The sequence below is a fragment of the Moschus berezovskii genome, chromosome 5 (genome assembly GCF_049115385.1).
Source record: "Moschus berezovskii isolate FMDL1 chromosome 5, NW_MosBer_1.0, whole genome shotgun sequence".
NCBI classification, from domain to species: domain Eukaryota; kingdom Metazoa; phylum Chordata; class Mammalia; order Artiodactyla; family Moschidae; genus Moschus; species Moschus berezovskii.
The window spans coordinates 124,736,397-124,749,301 of NC_142464.1; the positions used below are offsets into that span (position 1 = coordinate 124,736,397).

Below are 12,905 nucleotides of genomic sequence, written 5' to 3' on the forward strand. Positions count from 1 at the left end.
AACCTCCACCTCTGAGTACCCCAGCTGGCAGTACTTTGAAATGCGCGCCGCGGGGCTCAGGGACCTCCCTCCAGCCCCCACTGCTCACCTCCGAGGTGCAGAGCTCCGGGCTGCCTGGCTCCTCTGCCCATCCCTCTGGGCTGGGCTCCAGGCCTCCAGGGCAGACGGCAGTCTGGGCACCTCACACTGCCCAAGTACCTCCAGGGAAAATGTGTCCCAGGCTGGGCTCTGCGGGGCCACAGGCTGGCAAGAAGCAGGGGCTGGAGGCACATGCGCCACGGGTGCCCACCCGCTCAGAGCAGCCAGACCAAGGGCACCAGCAACGTCCCGCAGGCCACATGGCCCCGGCGTCTCACACGTGCTCTCCTAGCTCGTCCGCACGGCAGTCTCAACACGAGCCACGCTTCACAGACAGAACCTGGCACAGAAGGGCAGTCTGCCGAGGCCGGGCTGGACAGCAGGGTGGGTGAAGAGCGGGTACCCAGGGCGGTGACCTGGACTGGGCCTCTTGGCCCACAGCAGCAGGACTGACCCATCAGAGGTCAGTGGACAGACGCCCCCCTGACCCTCGGTGACCTCGCCGAAGTGGGGCGGTGAGCGGCGCACAGGGACCCGCGCTCACTGCACCGGCTGCACCCCAGGCGGGCACGTGGGAAGTGCAGCCCTGGGCGTCCACCCACCCCGGAGGGCTTTCTCTTAGGCTAGAGTGGTCACTCCCTGGCTCCCCGCTTCTCCAGACCAGCAACAGGTCAGCTCCAAGGGCAACACCCAGCCCAGCAGGTCCCCCGGTGAAGGAAGAGCCTCACACAGCCTCCTGGTCTGGCTGGGGGCACGCTACAAAACCCGACGACCCGCGGAGGCTGAGTGCAAGGGCGCAGGCGGACACCGGGGGTGCTGTTCCCAGCAGGAAGAGGGCGCGTGGGCACTGGTGTCTGGGCACGTCCGGGGCTCAGCCCGACGCCGCGCTCCTCCAGCTTCGGGCACAGGAGCAAGTCAGGCACGCGGGTGGCTGCAGAGGGGGGGCATCGCAGAATCTCAGAAGGGAGGGAGCTGGGGAGACAGGAGGGCCTGAAACCTGGGGGTAAACTCTTCCAGGCCCTGGGGAGCCCTGAGCCGCCCGCACGGGAGACTGTGAGGGGCCAGCAGCCCCAGCCCCTCAGAGACCACGGCGGAGCCAGCTGAGTCCCCACAGGGTAACTCCCGGAGCAAAACCAACGCTCCTCAGAAGAGAGAGCCACTCCTGTAGATCAGCTGTTACGTCCAGCACACAGCCTCTTACTAGAGGCTCAGAGAAACAGGAAGGCGTGACCCACAGTCGAGAGACAAAGAGGCCAGGGGAGCTGATCCTGAGATAAGCCGAGAGCTAAAATTACAGGCCAGGACTTTAAAGCAGCTAATACAGTGTGTTCAAGGATTTAGTGGGAAATACAGCCACGGTAAACAGGTGGCCTATTTCAGTAGAAAAATGGAAACTATTAAAAAAAAAAAAAAAGAAGTGGAAACACTAGAAATAAAAACTACAGTAATTGAAATTTTACAACTTATCGAAATGGACTTAATTTGGATTGCAGATGGAAAAAAAAAGAGATGAAAAAGAAACAAAAACTAGAACCAGGCCTGAGTGCCCCGGGACACAATAACAACCATGTAATACAAAGACCAGGAGGAGAGGAGACGCAGGCGGCAGAAGCATCCGAACAAACCTGGCCAGCCTCCCCAAATCCGGTGAAAAACCTACAGACTTACTTATCTAAGAAGCCCAACAGACTCTGAACAGGATAAATTCAGAGAAAGCCTTCCCAGGACATCACGGTCCAAGCACTTGGAGTCAAAGGCACAGACAAGGGCCGGCCACAGGGTCACCACGTGACACACGGCGGCTGAGACGGGCTTGACACGACGGCTGACTCCACCGGAGACGAGCGGCCCAGTCAGAGGCCCGGGAAGACAGACCGACTCCAAGCCAGCAGAGAGGTCCTTGACAGTGGAACCAAAACGAGCATGGCTGAGACAAACCCAAACTGGGAGATCTGTCACCAACAGGCAAGAAATGCTACAGGAGTGTGTCAAGCTGAAGAAAAACGATACCAGATGGAAAGTCAGATCCATACGAAGGAAGGAAGCACAAGAGAAATGGTGAATACTGGGTAAACATTTTAAAAATATGAGTTTCCTTCCTTTAATCTCTTTAAAATACACATAACTTTTAAAATCAAAAACTGTGACAGCGTTTCATGGCTTGGAGCACATGCAGATGCAAGACAAATGACAACAAAGAGCTCAAAGGCAGCACAAGTGGAACGTTTATTACTGGTCTTATTACACAGCTCTTACCATTTATCTAAAGTGTTATAATTTCAGTTCAGTTCAGTTCAGTCGCTCAGTCGTGTCCGACTCTCCGCAACCCCATGAATCACAGCACACCAGGCCTCCCTGTCCATCACCAACTCCCGGAGTTCATTCAAACTCATGTTCACAGAGTCGGTGATGCCATCCAGCCATCTCACTCTCGGTCGTCCCCTTCTCCTCCCGCCCCCAACCTTTCCCAGCATCAGAGTCTTTTCCAGTGAGTCAACCCGTCGCATGAGGTGGCCAAAGTATTGCAGCTTCAGCTTTAGCATCAGTCGTTCCAATGAACACCCATATTGATCTCCCTCAGAATGGACTGGTTGGATCTCCTGGCGGTACAAGGGACTCTCAAGAGTCTTCTCCAACACCACAGTTCAAAAGCATCAATTCTTCGGCGATCAGCTTTCTTCACAGTCCAATTCTCACATCCATACATGACCACGGGAAAAACCACAGCAATATTGCATAGGAACCTGGAATGTTAGGTCCATGAATCAAGGCAAATTGGAAGGGGTCAAACAGGAGATGGCAAGAGTGAACATAGACATTCTAGGAACCAGTGAATTAAAATGGACTGGAATGGGTGAATTTAACTCAGATGACCATTATATCTACTACTGTGGGCAGGAATCCCTCAGAAGAAATGGAGTAGCCATCATGGTCAAAGAAAGAGTCCGAAATGCAGTACTTGGACGCAATCTTAAAAACGACAGAATGATTTCTGTTCGTTTCCAAGGCAAACCATTCAATATTACAGGAATCTAGGCCTATGCCCCTACCAGTAACACTGAAGAAGCCAAAGTTGAACGGTTCTATGAAGACCTATAAGACCTTTTAGAACTAACACCCAAAAAAGATGTCCTTTTCATTATAGGGGACTGGAATGCAAAAGTAGGAAGTCAAGAAACACCTGGAGTAACAGGCAAATTTGGCCTTGGAGCACGGAATGAAGCAGGGCAAAGGCTAATAGAGTTTTGTCAAGAGAACGCACTGGTCATAGCAAACACCCTCTTCCAACAACATAAGAGAAGACTCTACACATGGACATCACCAGATGGTCAACACCGAAATCAGATTGATTATATTCTTTGCAGCCAAAGATGGAGAAGCTCTATACAGTTAGCAAAAACAAGACCAGGAGCTGACTGTGGCTCAGGTCATGAACTTCTTATTACCAAATTCAGACTTAAATTGAAGAAAGTAGGGAAAACCACTAGACCATTCAGATATGACCTAAATCAAATCCCTTATGATTATACAGTGGAAGTGAGAAATAGATTTAAGGGACTAGATCTGATAGATAGAGTGCCTGATGAACTCTGGACGGAGGTTCATGACATTGTACAGGAGACAGGGACCAAGACCATCCCCATGGAAAAGAAATGCAAAAAAGCAAAATGGCTGTCTGAGGAGGCCTTACAAATAGCTGTGAAAAGAAGAGAAGCGAAAAGCAAAGGAGAAAAGGAAAGATATAAGCATCTGAATGCAGAGGTCCAAAGAATAGCAAGGAGACATAAGAAAGCCTTCCTCAGTGATCAATGCAAAGAAATAGAGGAAAATAACAGAATAGGAAAAACAAGAGATCTCTTCAAGAAAATTAGAGATTCCAAGGGAAAATTTCATGCAAAGATGTGCTCGATAAAGGACAGAAATGGTATGGACCTAACAGAAGCAGAAGATATTAAGAAGAGGTGGCAGGAATACACAGAAGAACTGTACAAAAAAGATCTTCACGACCAAGATAGTCACGATAACGTGATCACTGACCTAGAGCCAGACATCTTGGAATGTGAAGTCAAGTGGGCCTTAGAAAGCATCACTACGAACAAAGCTAGTGGAGGTGATGGAATTCCAGTTGAGCTATTTCAAATCCTGAAAGATGATGCTGTGAAAGTGCTGCACTCAATATGCCAGCAAATTTGGAAAACTCAGCAATGGCCACAGGACTGGAAAAGGTCAGTCTGCATTCCAATCCCAAAGAAAGGCAATGCCAAAGAATGCTCAAACTACTGCACAATTGCACTCATCTCACACGCTAGTAAAGTCATGCTCAAAATTCTCCAAGCCAGGCTTCAGCAATATGTGAACCGTGAACTCCCAGATGTTCAAGCAGGTTTTAGAAAAGGCAGAGGCACCAGAGATCAAATTGCCAACATCCGCTGGATCATGGAGAAAGCAAGAGAGTTCCAGAAAAACATCTATTTCGGCTTCACTGACTATGCCAAAGCCTTTGACTGTGTGGATCACAATAAACTGTGGAACATTCTGAAAGAGATGGGAATACCAGACCACCTGACCTGCCTCTTGAGAAACCTGTATGCAGGTCAGGAAGCAACAGTCAGAACTGTACATGGACCAACAGACTGGTTCCAAATAGGAAAAGGAGTGCGTCAAGGCTGTACATTTGTCACCTTGCTTATTTAACTTATATGCAGAGTACATCATGAGGAACACTGGGCTGGAAGAAGCACAAGCTGGAATCAAATTGCTGGGAGAAATATCAATAATCTCAGATATGCAGATGACACTACCCTTATGGCAGAAAGTGAAGAGGAACTCAAAAGCCTCTTGATGAAAGTGAAAGAGAAGAGTGAAAAGGTTGGCTTGAAGCTCTGCTGCTGCTGCTAAGTCATTTCAGTCGTGTCTGACTCTGTGTCACCCCATAGACGGAAGCCCACCAGGCTCCCCCGTCCCTGGGATTCTCCAGGCAAGATCACTGGATTGGGTTGCCATTTCCTTCTCCAATGTGTGAAAGTGAAAAGTGAAAGTGAAGTCGCTCAGTCGTGTCCGACCCTTAGCAACCCCACGGACTGCAGCCTACCAGGCTCCTCCATCCATGGGATTTTCTAGGCAAGAATACTGGAGTGGCTTGCCATTGCCTTCTCCGTGGCTTGAAGCTCAACATTCAGAAAACAAAGATCATGGCATCTGGTCCCATCACTTCATGGGAAATAGATGGAAAAACAGTGGAAACAGTGTCAGACTATTTTTTTGGGCTCCAAAATCACTGCAGATGCTGATTGTAGCCATGAAATTAAAAGACGCTTACTCCTTGGAAGGAAAGTTATGACCAACCTTGATAATATATTGAAAAGCAGAGACATTACTTTGCCAACAAAGGTCCGTCTAGTCAAGGCTATGGTTTTTCCCGTGGTCATGTATGGATGTGAAAGTGTTATAAAATGAACTCTAAATAGATGGCAAAAAGTTAAGATAGGAATTTTAGACTACTAAAAAATAATGCAAAGAGGTACAGCCAGAAAAGTCAACGCAGGAATTAAGGTGCAGTACTAGGAAACATGCGTTTATTACAGACACACACACTTGGTACATGCACCCACAGATACAAACTTGTGCAAGTATACACAGAGACGCATGCACTCAATTAACCCAAAACAAGACAGAAAGGAAAAACAGCAACAAGAAAAAAATAGGACAAATAGAAAAAAAAGGGACACAAATCAGCCCTGTTAATATTCAGGTGAAACAGAAATGAAGGAAGAGTGAGGAGCAGGCAGAGTCAAGAGGAGACCAGAAGGGTGGGCCGGAGGTCACAGGTCGTCACGGGTGAGAGGGCGGGCCGGAGGTCACAGGTCGTCACGGGTGAGCGACGAGCACCTGGGCGTGCACCACGTTCTGTTTACTCTGTCTGTAGTCACGTATTTTCCACAATCGACACTTTTTAATTGGTATTAAGAGTGTTCCAAATATTATCTATAGTAAGTGGGCCTTAGGAAGCATCACTACGAACAAAGCTAGTGGGATCATGGAATACCAGCTGAGCTATTTAAAATCCTAAACAACGGTGCTGTTAAAGTGCTGCGCTCAGTATGTCAGCAAATTTGGAAAACTCTGCAGTGGCCACAGGACTGGAAAAGGTCAGTTTTCACTACAATCTCAAAGAAAGGCAAGGCCAGAGAATGCTCAGACTAGTATACAATTGTGTTCATTTCATATGCTAGCAAGGTAATGCTCAAAACCGTTCAATCTAGGCTTCAACAATACATGAACTGAGAACTTCCACATGCACAAGCTGGATTTTAAAAAGGCAGAAGAACCAGAGACTGGTTGTGTCAGACTCTGTGACCCCATGGACTATAGTCCACTAGGCTCCTCTGTCCACGGGATTCTTCAGGCAAGAATACTGGAGTGGGTTGCCATTTCCTCCTCCAGGGGATCTTCCTGACACAAAGATCGAATTCTTATCTCCTGCACTGGCAGGCTCTTTACTGCTAGTGCCACCTCCCAAGAGCAGGGCAAACATCAAGCAGATCAACCAAAGGAGGAGGAGGACCAAGGGTTAGTTCAGCCCCGGAGTTCCAGCCTTTAAATAAATGGCGTTCCAGAGAGGACACAAAGCTGAAAGAAAATGAAGAAGCACACAAAAAATGCCAGGCCTGGGCTGAGCAGGGCTGCCTCACCCACTAGTGACGAGAACATATCATCATGTTCTGACGCTTCAGAACTCAGGGAACAAGGGATGCTCCTGTGGGCCTCCTGGAGCCAGATCACAGAGAATCACTAGGGCATCTGCTTCCTGCCAGAGCTGGGAAAGGGCCACATGCTGTACAGCAGCGCTTTGACTTTCTGAGAAAACGCTTCTTGGTAGAATTCTATACCCAGCTAAACTACAAGTTAACTGAAAAGCAATTTTCAAAATCAAGAGCAAAGGAAAAATCCAGATGAGGTTTCTTGGCTATCATGAACATGCACTTCCACAGAAACAGGAGTGAGCCCAGACTGGGAAGAGAGGTCCTGAGCACAGACACCTGTGGGCATGCGGGCCCCACGGGGGCCAGGTCAGAGCGGGGCGGGAAGCAGGACCTGGGAGCTGGGGGCACCACAACAGGGGAGTCACAGGCCTGCCCAGGAAAGGGCTTGTGCTCCAGCACCTCGCTCAGGAACAGGCAGGTGAGCAGCAGACACTGGTGCAACCCGTGCAGTGACTGGGCTGGGAAACGGACGGGGAGGGAGCATCACCACCTGGGAGGGGAGAGCCTGGGTCCCCGTACCTTCTAGAGAACTCAAACACACAGACTTTAAGACAGCAGCTGAGACAGCAGGAAATGCCTGAGGAGATGGAGCCTGGGGAGCCTGCCCCAGGAGATGCGGAGAGCGGGGCAGGAGAGCACCTGCTGTCTTCATTCTCTGATCAGTAGGTTGAGTGCCTCATCTAAGTGTCCCAGAAGGGTGGCCAAGGCCACAGTAAGGGACAAACATGAGATGTGGAGAAAGATACACACGCGGCACAGTGTGTGTAATAAAGAAAGTCAAGGAAGGACACACGTGGGATACCACCTGACGACAGGGCCGGGGACAGAGAATGGGGAAGAATGCAGGAAGGACAAACCGGGCATCTCCTTTGCCTTGAGTCCACGGTCTCAGCGCTGAATCTGGTGAACCCCCAGAAACCACAGGGAAACTTCCTTGTGAAAATCGAACGTACCCGTGGTTTGAGTATACTTCTGAGGACTGACTACAGCTTTTATTTTATTTTTTTTACATTATTTATTTATTTACATAGGCCGCACTGAGCACCATGCAGGATCTTAGCTCCCCAATCAGGGATGGGACCCAGGCCCCCTGCAGTGCAAGAGCACAGTCCTAACCACTGGACCACCACGGATGTCCCTGGTTACAGCTCTTCTCAGATGGCCAAAGGAGCAGGTAACCACCACCCCTAAAATTAAACATGAGCGATCCGCCCGCCGGGAACCCCAAGCCAGGCTCGTCTCCTCACAGGGACTGCTGCGGCCTCTCCTCCAGCGCTGGGCGGGAACGCACGAGGCAGAAGCAGCAGCGTCCCCTTGGCGGGGGTGTGAGACTGCTGCTCCCCAGCCCACGACAGGAGAGATCCCAGTCTTTGCAAGAGTGGCCAGGGCAGTCCACAAGGACACCAGGCCAGAGGCCCTGGAGCTGTGAACGTCCCCTCACAGGCGACAAGGCCTTGACAGGTGTGATGATGCTAAAGCGCCTGCAGGAGAGGACCCGGGTTCCACACGCGGGCGTGACCACACGTGTCCTCTTGGGAGGGACACAGAGCGAGGAGCCAGGACAGGAAGAGGGAGCAGGAGCCAGGGAAGGATGACGCGGGCTGGGTGTGAGGGGGCCCCTGCTAGCCGAGGACATCCGGCCTCCGTTTCTGCTTTGAAGCCACGAGGCCATGGTCCTCTGTTACAGCCGCCACGGGAAACTCACTCAGGTGCTAACCTGAAAGTAAACTGTTTCTGTGAATTCCACCAAATTCAAAGGAAACGCAACATGCCGTGGCTTCGAGTCTTAGCAACACACTGTTCTTCCTTCATCCTGACTTTTGCTTGACCCACTTCAGACAAAGGCAACCGTCTAAAGGCAGTGTAATCAGAAAACCCACGTGCTCTCCTCTGCTGCAGGAGGCCTGGACCTCCCCACCTCCCCCGCCTCGCAACCCCCTGCAGGCTGGCTGCCTCCTCCGACAGGGCCACCCGGTCCCGGCCTCCCAGCCTGCAGCTGCTCCTCTGCCTGGCTGCCGGCCCCTTCCTCCCGGACGCCCTCCTCCTAGAAGAGGGGAAAGGAGCCTGCCCTGGAGCCCGCGGCACCAGCCCACCCAGCGCCCACTGCTCACCTCCTGACCCCGCACAGGACACCGCCACCCACCCCGCCCTGGGTCCACTCCACATGCCAGCCCAGGTCCCCCTCTCCCAGAGGTGGTCACCCAGCACTGGGGTGGGCACCTCGGCAATGGGCTTGTCGCCGTCTGAGGAGCACCCCTGAGGCCCAGGCCCTGCATCCCCAACCCACGGCCAGGACCTCTAGGCTCAAGACCACCAGGTCGGAGGGCATTCTGATGAAACATCCCACTGCGACGATAAGTCCCTAAGGCAGGGCTTTAAGCACCTTCTCTGTTTTTGCGCACTGCCCGCTGCCCACTGCCTATCCGGGCGCTGGTCTCAAGACATGGGGTGGGGTGTCTCCGGAGGAGCAGTTCCCTCCCTGCCAGCCTCACGGTCTGTCTGCGGTTCCCACGGCCTCACAGGCACCCTTTAACCACAGCACGTGACACGGATGGACACTGACCACTCGGATCCACTCACAACCCTGAGCAACCCCACGGTTACAGGCAGGTCCCATTACAAACCCAACCCTGCAACGGGGAAGCCGAGGCACAGAGGGTGGTGGCCTGCCCTAGGGCCGGTCTAGACCCGCAACTCTGGGGCCACTCCATCTACACTTACAACTCCGGGCCACCACTCCGCGCCACCACTCCGTCTACACTCAGAACTCCAGGACAATTCTGTTCACACTCACAACTCCAGGCCACCACTCCGTCTACACTCACAGCTCCGGGCCACCCCGCCTGCACTCACAGCTCCGGGCCACCACTCACTCTGCCTGCACTCACAGCTCCGGGCCACCACTCACTCTGCCTGCACTCACAGCTCCGGGCCACCACTCACTCTGCCTGCACTCACAACTCCGGGCCACCCCGCCTGCGCCCGCAGCTCCGGGGCCCCGCAGCGTCCCCCGCCCCCTGCCCTGCGCCGCAGCTCGGACCCAGCACCGGGAAGCCGGCACAGGGCTGCGTCGCGGCGCCAATTCCCAGAGCCGGGGTCTGATCAGACAATGCGGCCGCCCGGGAGGTCGGACAGGAAACTCGGGAGCCCGCGAGGACTCGGCGCGGGGCGCCTGCCGTCGGTGGGCGTCGCCGGCCCCGCCTCGACCCCGGGCCCTAGGGTCCCGCGGCCGCCGCTCCGCCCGGCCGGAGTCGCGCCGGGGAACAAAAGGAGGGCGGCGGCGGCCCCGAGGAGCAGGAGCCCGAGGCGCCGGCGGCCCGCGGCACCCTGCGCTCGGCCGGGCGCAGCGGGCCGCGGAGGCCGCGAGCGCGCGCCCTCGGAAGAAAGAAAGCGGAGGCGGGGCGTCGGCGCCCGGCCCGCAACCTACCGGCCGCTCGCTCTCCCGCCTCGAGCCACTCCGCCAGCGCGCGCAACGCTCACAGCCGCCGTAGCCGGGGTCGGGAGGGGCGGGGCCGGCGGGAGGGGCGGGGCCGGCGGGAGGGGCGGGGTCTGGAGGGGCGGGGCCGGCGGGAGGGCGGGGCCGGCGGGAGGGGCGGTGACCTGAGTGGGCGGGGTTGTGGGCGGGGCCTTTGAAGGGGTGATCCATCCTTGGTGGGCGGGGCCGTCCGTGTCTGGACCAATGAGGGGAGGGGTGTAGGGCTTGAGCGGGGGGCGTGGCCGGGGCGTGGCCGTGGAGGAGCTGGCCCTCCGGGAAGGGAGCGGGGCGGCTCCCAGGACGCGGCCGGTGTGCGCGGTCTACAGGGCGGGGAAGGTGGACAGCGTGAGGGGCGGCCCTTCCAGAGAGGAAGGTGGAAAAAACCGAGAGGCGGACCTAGGGGGCAGATCTGGGGGGGCGGGGACTCCCCCAGAACTGGGGCGGGACTTCCGCTGCCCGCGCCGGGCGGCGGGTCCGGCTCTGGCTGTGGACGCCCCGTGCCGCGCACCCCGCGCCGCCCCGTCCGCTCCCGCCCCGGGCGCCCTCCTACGCCCTCCACCCGATTTCCGAAGGCGCGCTGACGCTTCTGCGCCCCACATCGCGGGGTCCCCGCCGCCTCCTCTGACAGCCTTCCGCGACCTTGAGGCTCACCAGACCCTGTTCTGCCGGGACTTCATTTTGTTTTCAAGAAAGGGAAGCGGAACGGAGTGTGGTGTCCCCAACAGCGGTCACTCCCTAGTCCCCCAACGGGAGGGAGTGGTCAGGCAGGCCAGGCAGGCGCCCAGCTCCACCCGGCTGTCCTGGAGGTCCCTGGGGAGCCTGCTTCCCTCCTCTCTTCCTGGAACCCGGCCTTGCTCCCAGGAGGACCATGCAGGGTTACTGTCCCCCCCACATCCTCCTCAGCGATCACTCCTTTGGAAATTCCGTTTCCCGTTAGTCACAATGACCTGACAGCGACCTCCCAGAGCATTTTCAGGAAACAGTCGGCTGGGCATTTATTGTACAAGCCAAGAGTAGGAAAGATTTAAGCCCAGGACTCCTGGCTGTTCAGACCTTGACTCAGTTATTCGGCTGGCTCCCAAACCTGGCCAGAGCCTCCTCGCTGGTAGCATAAATCATCGTGACAAATATTAATACACCAGCCATTGCACTTCAAGCCCTTCCACTCACGGTGAAAAAATCAGAAAATCTTAATTTATGCTTCATCTTCCCTTCAGTGTTCCCACATGTTGTCAGGACAGGTCTTCCCCTTATATTTGCAAATGTAATTCCTCAGACAGAATCCTGGGATGTGGACCTGTGTCAGGAGTGTGTTGACCAGTGGGAGGGCTGAGCTCTGCCCAGCAGAGGGCAGGAAGTGTGAGCTCTCAGGCACTGGGGCCAATGATCTCTACAACTGCACAGCTACGGACCATGTCCCCTCAAAATTCACATGTTGAAGCCTGTTCCCGGATATGACGGTGTTTGGAGGTGATGAGGTCATGAACGTGGAGTCCCGTGAACAAGATTAGTGCCCATACGAGAGAGACCCTAGAGAGCACCCTCATCCCATGGGCCACATGAGAATACAGACCAAAGACACCTGTCTGTGAACCAGGAAGCAAGTCCTCACCTGACAATGAATTTGCGCATGACTTGATCATAGAATTCTACCCTCCAAAGGGCAAGAAACAAACCTCTGCTCTTTCTGAGCCACCAGTCTGTAGTATCACTGGGGTAGCATTTAGCAGGATGGATGTATGCTCTTCCAGAAATGCCTAGATTCGCTTGGCCCACCCGTGCGCTGAGCTAGCAGGGAGCACTTGGTGCCACTGGTCAGCTGGGGCTGCCATGACAGACACCACAGACTGGGGGGCTGAGAGAGCAAGAGTTTATTTCTCACATTTTTGGAGCCTGAAGTTCCAAGATCAAGGTGCAAACGGACCCTGCGTCTGTTGAGGGCCCTCTTCCTAGTTTACAGACAGCTGTCTTCTCAGAAGGTGGAGGTCAGAGAGGGAGGACAAAAGCTCATATATCTTCCTGTGCTGTTCTGAGTCGCTCGGTGGGGTCAGGCTCTTTGCAACCCCATGGACTGTAACCCTCCAGGCTCCTCTGTCCGTGGGGATTCTCCAGGAAAGAGTACTGGAGTGGGTTGCCATGCCCTCCTCCAGGAGATCTTCCCAACCTGGAGATCGAATCCAGGTCTCCCACACTGCAGGCGGATTCTTTACCAGCTGAGCCACCAGGGAAACACTGTCCCTCCCTATAAGGGCACAAATCCTGTTCGTGGGGACTCCTCCCTCATGGCCTGATCACCTCACTAAGGACCACCCCAACACCATCACCTTGGGGTTCAGGGTTTTAACACCTGAATGGGGGGGAGGACAGTCCAGAGTGGCACAGCTGCAGCTTTGACAGCCTGCATTGGCCAAGCCAGGCTCACAGAAGGTCTGGAGCAGGTGAGCAAGACAATTCTGCAGCACAGACCCCACTCCCAGACCCAGAGGATACACTCACCCTGGTGTGGGGGTCCTGACTCCCCTCCAGCCTTCCAAGGGCCGATGGCTGGGCAATGAGAGGCCTGAGAAAGAAGGGTCCTGGGTTTCGCT

General features: G+C 54.6%; 1 protein-coding gene across 5 annotated transcripts in view; it reads right to left on the reverse strand.

Annotated features, from left to right (window-relative positions):
- The window catches only part of RGS12 (regulator of G protein signaling 12), a 120,678-nt gene extending 110,332 nt beyond the window's left edge, over positions 1-10,346 (reverse strand). For 4 of the 5 annotated variants that reach the window (XM_088836575.1, XM_055434135.2, XM_088836576.1 and 1 more), the window contains exon 1: positions 10,270-10,346. The gene's annotated coding sequence lies outside the window, so the exon portion shown is untranslated. The remainder of the gene's footprint in view (positions 1-10,269) is intronic. The other variant, XM_055434134.2, reaches the window with a different exon arrangement.
- Positions 10,347-12,905: the final 2,559 nt, after the last annotated feature.